This window comes from Lactuca virosa, chromosome 3 (assembly GCF_052849685.1).
Source record: "Lactuca virosa cultivar CGN04683 chromosome 3, Lactuca_virosa_CGN04683_v6, whole genome shotgun sequence".
NCBI classification, from domain to species: domain Eukaryota; kingdom Viridiplantae; phylum Streptophyta; class Magnoliopsida; order Asterales; family Asteraceae; genus Lactuca; species Lactuca virosa.
Genome location: NC_136428.1, coordinates 130,380,025 through 130,389,626, shown reverse-complemented (window position 1 = coordinate 130,389,626; position 9,602 = coordinate 130,380,025). Strand labels below are relative to the sequence as shown.

Sequence of the window (9,602 nt, the reverse complement as noted above, 5' to 3'; positions counted from 1 at the left end):
TGTGTTTTATTGTGTATTGGTAAGCTTTGAAGAAGAAGAGCTTAGAAGAAATAACTTTGATCAAGGGAGAGCTTGTAGATTCAGATTCTACTCATCATTTCCAACTTCATTGAGGTATAAAGCTTGGAACTTGCTCATTATATGCATAGATCTAGTCCTTATGGATTTTTGGTCATTTTGGTCCCATAAATGAGATCTAGTGGGAATTCTTCCACTCGAGAAGTTAAGAGTTGCTACTCTTGATGTTTCTGAGGTCCCTAGTCCATAAAGTTAGCATCTTGATGGTTGTTGATAAACAATGCATGTGTTTGTGTCCATTTAGTGAAAGTAGAATGCTTAATCTAGGTTTTGAGATCATTTGAGCCATTCAGAGGCTCCAAGTTAAGGACTTTATGGATTAAGATGTTCCACAAACCTTGGATCTGTAATTTGGATGTTTGGAATGCAAGCATTAAGTACTTACGGAAAAAATGCTTAATGGGCGTGTACATTGGGCATACGCAAGCGTAAGCTACGTGTACACGTCCGAGTCCTCGATCAGGCACGCGACCTAGTACACCGAGCGTACGTCTGGTACGCGCATCGTACCAGGCCTGGTCTTAGGCTTTGCAGTTTGGGCCATTTTTGACTATTGGAATTTTGGGCCTTGTTGGGCCACTAGTCTTTCTAACTTTGGGCCATTGTTAGGCTTTGGGCCTCCATGGATTTGGGCCCATAATGGGATTTGGGTATCATTTAGGAATTTTGGCCATATTGGGCTTTTGGTGCCATTGGTTTGGGCCTCGGTTATTGGGCCAAGTGAGGAAATGGTAAAATGGTCTTTTACCCTAGGTGTTGGACAAATGAACTAGATTCCCAGTTATGGTTTATGGCCCAATTATTAATTGGGATTTTATTTGATTGGTTAGCGTGGAAATTATCCGATTCAGCAGCCCAATCATTTGTTTAACTGACAGCAGACTGAGGTGAGTTTGCTCACTATACTGTAGAACACTAGGATTTGTTATGTGCTTGTAGTCTTTATGACTCATGTTGTATGTGTTATATGCATGTGTGCCTATTTGCTATATATATGTGGAGTGAAATAGACCTGGTACAGCCATGGGCTGATATATGAGTTGAAATATATTCAGGGTGAAATAGACCCGGTACGGCTTTAGGCCGATGCATGAGTTGAAATAAACTCGGGGCTGAAATAGACTCGAGGGTGAAATAGGCCTGGCACAGCCTTGAGCTGGAAAATATGTATGGTATGCGGTATTTGGGGGAACTCACTAGGCTTCATGCTTATAGTTTTCAGTTTATGTTTCAGGTACTTCCGGATCGAAGGGGAAGAGTTCGGGATGATCGCATCGCACACACCATGAATTTTCACTTATTTTACCCAGTTGTATCTGGAATGATTGATTGACATACTTTGATTTTACTTTATGGTTTTATAAACATTTTTGGTTGATGGATTTATTATTATGAAAACGAAATTTTTGGTTTTGAATTTTGGGACGTTATGCAATAACTTGAAAGGGCCGATATATCTGGGGCCCAACTTGCCCCGCTTCCTAAACTGGATGACACGCTTCTAAGGTGGCACCTTCAAGAGTACCATATCTCCAACCTGAAACTCCAAATCAGATCAGCGCCTATCTGCATAGCTCTTCTGCTGACTTTGTGCAGTCTTCCATCTCCCGTGCACCTGCTAGATCAACTCGGTAGTCTGGAGCACCACCACCGTGCTACCCATGACTTGCTGAGCGACCTCACCCCAATAAATCGGGGTCCGCCACTTCCGCCCGTAGAGCATCTCAAAAGGAGGTCGATCGATACTTGTGTGATAGTTGTTGTTGTAAGAAAACTCAAACAATGAAAGATATGTATCCCAGCTACCGCCGAAGTCCAGCACACATGCCCGAAGCATATCCTCCAATGTTTGGATAGTCCGCTCACTCTGACCATCGATTTGTGGATGAAAAGTCGTGCTGAAGTGAAAACGGGTACCGAACTCCTCATGAAATCTCTTCCAAAATCTGGAAGTGAAGCGTACATCCCGATCAGAGAGCACTGATACCGGAATACCATGGCGTGCCACAACCTCTCGAATATAAACATCTTTCAAGTTATCCGTAAAGATGCTCTTCTGAATAGGAATAAAATGTACACTCTTGGTCAATCGATCCACAATGACCCAAATCGAATCCACCCCCCGCATTGTTTATGGCAACTCTGTGATGAAGTCCATCGTGATCTCTTTCTATTTCCAAACGGGAATACCCAACAACTCCATTTTGCCATGAGGTCGCTGAGGTTCGGCCTTGACCTTCCTAGAAGTCAAGCACCTCTCCATGTACCAAGCCACCTCCCGCTTCATGCAGGGCCACCAATAATCGTGTCGGAGGTCTTGCACCCGGATGAATAAAAAATCTTGACTTGTGTGCCTCCATCATCAAGATCTGACAAACACCTCCTAGATACGGAACCGAAACTCCCCGATGCAAGGTCAACAGTCCCCAAGCATCATAATCAAAAGAGGGCACCTGAACCACAACACGTTCACTCTTCCGGTGTTCCTCTTTTATAACCTGAACTTAGGCACTGTAAATCTACTCCAAAAGTGGAGTAATCAATGTCATCCTCAAACACAAATCTTGGATGGCCGCACTAGTCACCTTGTGACTTAGAACGTCGGCCACCACATTGGCCTTTTCAAGGTGGTATAAAATCTTGCAGTCGTAATCCTTCACTACATCCAACCACCTGTGCTGCCTCATATTTAGATTTGGCTGATTCATCAAGTACCTCAAGCTTTTTTGATCTGTTTAGATGGTACAACGGACTCTATAGAGGTAATGTCGCCAAATCTTGAGGGTGAAAATCACCGCCCCCAACTCTAAATCATGAGCAGGATAATTCGCCTCAGGAGGCTTCAGCTGCCTTACAGCATAAGTTATCACATGACCCCTCAGCATAAACACCGCACCCAAACCTGTAATTGACGCATCACAATATACCATGAAATCGTCCACACCCTCTGGTAGAGTCAAAATTGGAGCCTCTCACAACCTCGGTCTCAAGGTCTCAAATGTCGCCTACTGCTTAAGCCCCAGCGGATAGACACTGTCTTCTTCGTCAACCTGGTTAACAGAATCACGATCCTGGAGAAATTATCGATGAACCTCCGATAATACCATGATAAATCCAAGAAGCTTCGAATCTCATATGAAGACTTCGGAACCTCCCACTACATCACAACCTCAATCTAGGCCGGATCCACCAATATCCCCTTCGTGCAACCAAAACTCACATTTGGAGAACTTGGCATAAAGCCTCTCCCTCCTCAAAGTCTCTAGAACCTCTCACAGATGATCCTCATGTTGCTCCTTGGTCTTAGAATAGACCAAAATATCATCCATAAATTCAATGACAGGACCGATCCAACATCGGTCTACACACGCGGTTCATGAGATCCATGAACGCTGTTACAACCCGTTTTTCTCGTTATTGTAAAAGTCGAACTAAAGTCAAACTTCTTATTTTGATCTATCTTATTTAAACTAGATTTAAATTCTAGATTGGTTTAAAACCTTTAATTAGAAGTGTTGCTTGAATTAGAAGTGAATTACATGGAACAGAGAAACTTCATCCGAGTCGCAAACCCTCGCATAGCTTGAGACTTCGGACCGCAAACGGTTTGTAGCCGCCAACGAGGTTCACGGCCGAGAACCCACTCCTCAGACCGTAAACTCTAGTCTTATCCATTCGGTGTGGAAACCAACGAAGGTGTCCCATTAGTTTTGACCCTATATGGGGGCTGAACCGTGAACTCCTCCTCACTTCTTCAATTACATCCGAAAACTCACCCTTCACACTCAACAACACCAACCGAAAACCCTCATTCTCTCTCAACTATCATCCTTCTTCCTTTGAATCTTCTTAAGATCTTGATTGGATCTTCAAGTGTTCTTCATTCATCAAGATCTTGGGGCCGTAAACCCTTGAATCTCCTTCATTTCTTCAAGAACACTCAACCGTGAACCCAAGAACACCAAGATCTTCTTGGGCCGTAAACTCCAAGGCTGGCTGTGAGCTCCTAGCAGCTTTCCAAAGTGCTTCTAACACTTCTATTTTGTAAGTGGAACTTACAAGATTAGGCTTTTTCCTTAACATACTTGCTAGTAATTCACTAATTATGTACATATATGTTGTGTAAAATGCTATTAGGACTCGATTTTGTTACGGGAGCTAACTTGTGGAAATAACATCCTATATCGAACCTCCAATCGAATCACTCACATAAGGTGAATTCATACCCCTACAATTTACCTTTTTCAATGTTTTGGGGGGGGGGGGGGGAATACAAGTCAAACACAATAGAATTGTGTTAAATCTTACATGTGAAAACAAACAAACAAAGAAACTCTTATGCTTATAAATATTGTTAAATATCATTTTCAAACTCTTTTAAACTATTTTAGATTTCTTTTTATGTCAAAATCATATCCGTTTGTATATTTATGTATAATCATGCTGTAACGGACTTAGGACTATTGTTAAATACCGTAACTCCTGTTCCTTGTTTGGTTGTGGGCTTAGGGTAGGATCACCGGTCCGACCGTCGGTTAAATCATAATTATACATACTAAATATATACATGAATATTAAATCTCATTTTCAAAGAACATACTTAACTAAATTGCATATGATAGGGAAATGAGTCTTTTCTTCAAATCATTTACAGTTCAAACAAACATACTAGTAAACTTTAATAGGTATAGTTTAGATAATCAATTCATACTATTTTTTAGATCAGAGAAACAATTACATGAACTAATACATACACATTAATACAATTACAAACAAGTTTACAAACACGTTAAGACACAACAGTTTTCATAAATAAAACGGAAACAGACTTATAATTTATAATGAGTATAGTTAAGGGACAAACGAAACTATTTTTACAAGGTTATATGTTATAAACAAAAAGGATTCTCAGTTATTACTCGTAATTCGTTGAAACAGTTTGTGAGTCATTTTTATGTACTTATCTAAGTACGGGTAAAAGTCTTGAGCTTATAACCAGAGTCTCTTGTAGGGAGAGCGATGACAATTGTGTATAGATCTATGTTGGGACTAACAATCCCACATCCCGACTGTTAGCTACAGTCAGGTCGTCAGGCCTAGGATGACAAATGTTGTTAACAGTTTTGACGCCTGAAAAACGTCGTTATCAGGCAGAGAGGGTTGGTATGGTTATAAGAACTCACAGGGAGAAAATCCCGACCTATTTACGAGTAACATATATTCAAATAACTTCATTTAAATTAGTTATCTTACAATCGGTTTACAAAATAAGCTTACTTCAGTGGTGTTATTTTTAAACAATAATACTGCAACTAATTACCTTCCATTATATGCATACAAAAAGGTTCATACATGAACAAGCATACTATTTTATAGAAAGGATAGTCTAAGATTATGGAAAACATACATTATACAATTTCAGAGTACAAACATACATTATACTAGTACAGAGAACAAAACATACAAACATTTGGGTCTTAGGGTTGAAGACTACTTTTCATTTATTACAGAAAATATGGGATTTTCTGGAGAACATAAACTAATACTTTCATAGATCAAGTACAAACATTAAACAATAAATACTTATGAACTCACCAACTTAAATGTTGATACTCTCTTTCAAAATAACTTGTATTCTTAGGGAATCAGTAGACAGGTACGCTAGTACAGGTTTCGAGAAGACGGAGCATGTTCAAGACTCGTCTTTTATTTTGCTATACTTTTAGTGTCATACAAGTATACAATGAACACACATGTATTAACTATATTATTAATGCAATGGATGTTGTAGCTTGTTTTGCTATTTTACATTTGTTGTGATACTGAGCATGATGTCATCCGCCCCCGGACGTTTCCGCCGTTCTGGTTTGGGGGTGTTACAGATTGGTATCAGAGCATTGTTTATAAGGAACTAAGTATATCAACCCATAAAAGATATACAACTATAAATACAAAGGGACTAAAAATACTCTAACCAAGAGTTATACTTTTAAAACATAAGTATTCCTATATAAGTATACATACATGTATATACACATACTAGAACAAGTATCACAAGAAGAACAAAACAGAAGTATTTAAATGTTGGACACTACGGTCAAACCTAGACAGTTATGTAATCATATATGGGATAAATATAGCCTGATCAAGTATATTTATTTGAGATATGACCAACATGTGTTTGGGAGTGATAGTAGTGTTGCAGCAAGTCTAAAACTTACCAACTCAGTATACAAAAGATTACCAGAACAAAACATAAAGTTTAAAATACTATATGAGTATTTTAGGAACTAAAAATAACTAATGTGAAAACTAAAACACCTTTACTGGTAAGGCTATAATTACCAAGTGTATACATTAAGGCTATATATAATTGAGATTTTATAGACTTAGAACTCATGATTCTCACTCTACTTTCTGTTCCTTATTTGGTTGTGGTCTTAGAGGAGGATCATTTATTCGAAGGTCTATTTGATATTGGTTATATATAATCCATATACATTACGCGATCATAGAAGGACCCGATTAGGATCATCATAAAAAGCTCAATAGAGATAGTTTTATTAATTTCATAGATTCTTTAAGACACTCCTATTCTCGCACAACCGACACACCTAGACATCACAAACAGCCAATAGAAAAGTCGAGGTAGAACTAAAAGAGGGTTCACGAGGAGGATTTTGAGAAAGGTTCGGACAAAGAGAAAGGCACTAGAGAGATCATTAACAAACCTTATCCCATCAGAAACAAACTAGAGAGCACCTTATACGTCATACTAAGAAAACCTAGTGAGTCAGTGATTACACTGCTCACCCTATGTGTTAGGTTTATCACTTCTTTCGTAATAACAAATACTAGTACACCAAGTCACAGAATTTCATAAGTTTAATTTACATAGATTCCTATTATGATTTGTTCTCAAAACCCTATAAAAGTTAGAACATAGTATGCATAAGACCGAGATAACATAATTCAAGCGACCCACAAGTTTTAGCCACTACCAAAGACTTACCACCGTTCCATTCTCTTAAACCTTATGGTAGAAAGATATTTTCTTGTAGACTCATAGCGGGTGCGATCATACCAGCACTAATGCACCGGATCCCATCAGAACTCCGCAGTTAAGCGTGCTTGGGCGAGAGTAGTACAAGGATGAGTGAACTTAACCTTCGTACAAAAACTATTTCTATTTTCTATTCACAATCATGACTACATCATAGGGATGTAGGTCGAAACATTGAAGATTGTACAACAAAACGAGAAATTATATAAATATATAAATTAATGGAGTACAACTAACAACGATCATAGTTATTAACAAACTTGTTTCGTATTATGTAACATAATCATGTCTTCACATGGAAATAACCGACCAACCGACTGAACCCCGATCCTCCATATAGACTCTGCTACATTCCAAGCCGCCGTAACAGTTGTTGTGATAGCTGTCGTGGCGCAATTTAATGCTAATAACCCAAACAAAAATAGAAACAATGTCGACACTTCAGACCGTAGTAACAACCATGGAAACCAACGAGTGCCTACCTACGAGAATACCCCAACCCACAAACATAAGAGCAAGAAACGACAGTTCTGGGATAAAAAGAAGTGCAAATCATCTCAAGGAATTGCCAAGAGACAGCAACTTGTGGCAACCGCTGCAGCCACAACATCTGCCACTCCAGCCCGCCAGTGCGAGAATATGCTGGGATTCTCCCAAAGTGCAAAAAAGTGTAGCTTCCATCACCTGGGAGTCTGCCGAGAATTGCATTGCAAGAAGTGCAACAAGAAGGGACACACTGATCGAGTCTGTAGGACTTCGATCCAACACGTCACTTCAACCACAGACGCTTATGCAAATCAAAAATGCCATGCATGCGGTGAAAAAGGACATTTCAAGAGAAACTGTCCAACAGAGAAGAATGATGAAGGGGCAAGAGGAGTTTAACAATAAGACATGGCAAAGCAGCGAGGAACTCTTCTGAGATTTTTGGTACGTTTCCAAACAACAATAACTAAACATCGAATTTCCACGAAAAATAATTGAAAATTTTTAAAATCACAAATTAACACATCATTCATATAAAGACTAAGAACCCTTGTAGGTGAGTTATAATGGTTTAGTGTATACACAAGGGTCATTTATAATTAAGACTTGTAGGCTTAGAGTGAGTGATTCCGCCTCACTTCCTGTTCCTTGTTTGGTTGTGGATTTAGGGTAGAGTCACTCAGTCAACTGTCTTTCCAATATTAATTATACATGACTTGTATACACCAAGCGATTATAACGGGACCTGGTAGGGATTACATTAAGAAAGTTCATTATTTTCAATTATCAGAACACTCGTATTACTAGTACTCGTAAAATACGATTCAACAATGTTCGTAGTAGTCATAACAAGGATAAAACTGAAAACACTGAAAACATATATATAGAATAGTTCATCGTTCTAACAATCATTCCTTCCAAATCGATCTAACATCCGTTATTATAAGAAGTTCTGACGTCGTCATTTGACATAGAATTGTCTTGGCCCTCGCCATACCAATTTTCGGTGCCACGTAAAAATCCTTCGCCTTAAACGGACGTCTAACGAAATCCTTTCAATCTATAACGACAAACTCAACACAAAACTCAGTATCATCGCTCGCTTCAAAACTCAGAAGTACCCATGCGAGAGGTACCACGTCTTTCTAAACACACTCCGTAGACAAGAAACTCAAAGCGAAACACCGAGAATGTTCTGGAAATCCGTAATCTTTCCAAAGCATCTCCAGTAGATCCCGTAGGAATACCACTAGTACAGCAAGTCAAGTTCAAGAATAAAGATTAAGGACTTATACCACGAGTCTATTACTACTAAGTGTATACGCGAGAGTGATATATAATTAAGATTTTACGGACTTAGGATGTGTGACTCCGCCCTATCTCCTGTTCCTTGTCTGGTTGTGGACTTGGGGCAGAGCCACCCATCCGAAATTCTTTTCAATCTTAATTATATACGACTTGTATACATGAGGTAATGGTGGATAAGCCAAGTATGAGTCTTACCATGAACTTCAAAGCAAAATCTGTCCAAGTCTATGAGTGAGCATGCCATGATTCATACAAACGTAGGCAAGTAAACAAAAACCATCCATTCTCTCATCTTAAGTACATCTTACCATCCACAAACGAATGGACAGAGTGAGAGAACGATTCAAACATTGAAAGGCATGCTAAGAGCTTGAGTGATTGACTTTGGTAAAGCATGGGATACACATGTACCACTAGTCGAGTTCTCGTACAATAACAATTACCATACTAGCATTAGGGTTGCTCCATTTAAATCCCTCCTATGGCCGGAAGTGGAGATCCCATCTTTGCTGGGCTGAGGTGGGTGACACGCAACTAGCTAAAGGAAAAGTTCCTGACAGCACCCTCACTGGTCCAGAGCTCATCAGGGAGACGACTGAAAAGATTGTTCAAATTCGTGAATGATTGAAAGCCTCTAGAGATAGACAGAAAAGCTACGCTGACAAAA

General features: G+C 39.2%; 1 pseudogene; it reads left to right on the top strand.

Annotated features, from left to right (window-relative positions):
* Positions 1-7,148: 7,148 nt before the first annotated feature.
* LOC145168077 (5S ribosomal RNA) lies at positions 7,149-7,256 on the top strand (annotated as a pseudogene).
* Positions 7,257-9,602: the final 2,346 nt, after the last annotated feature.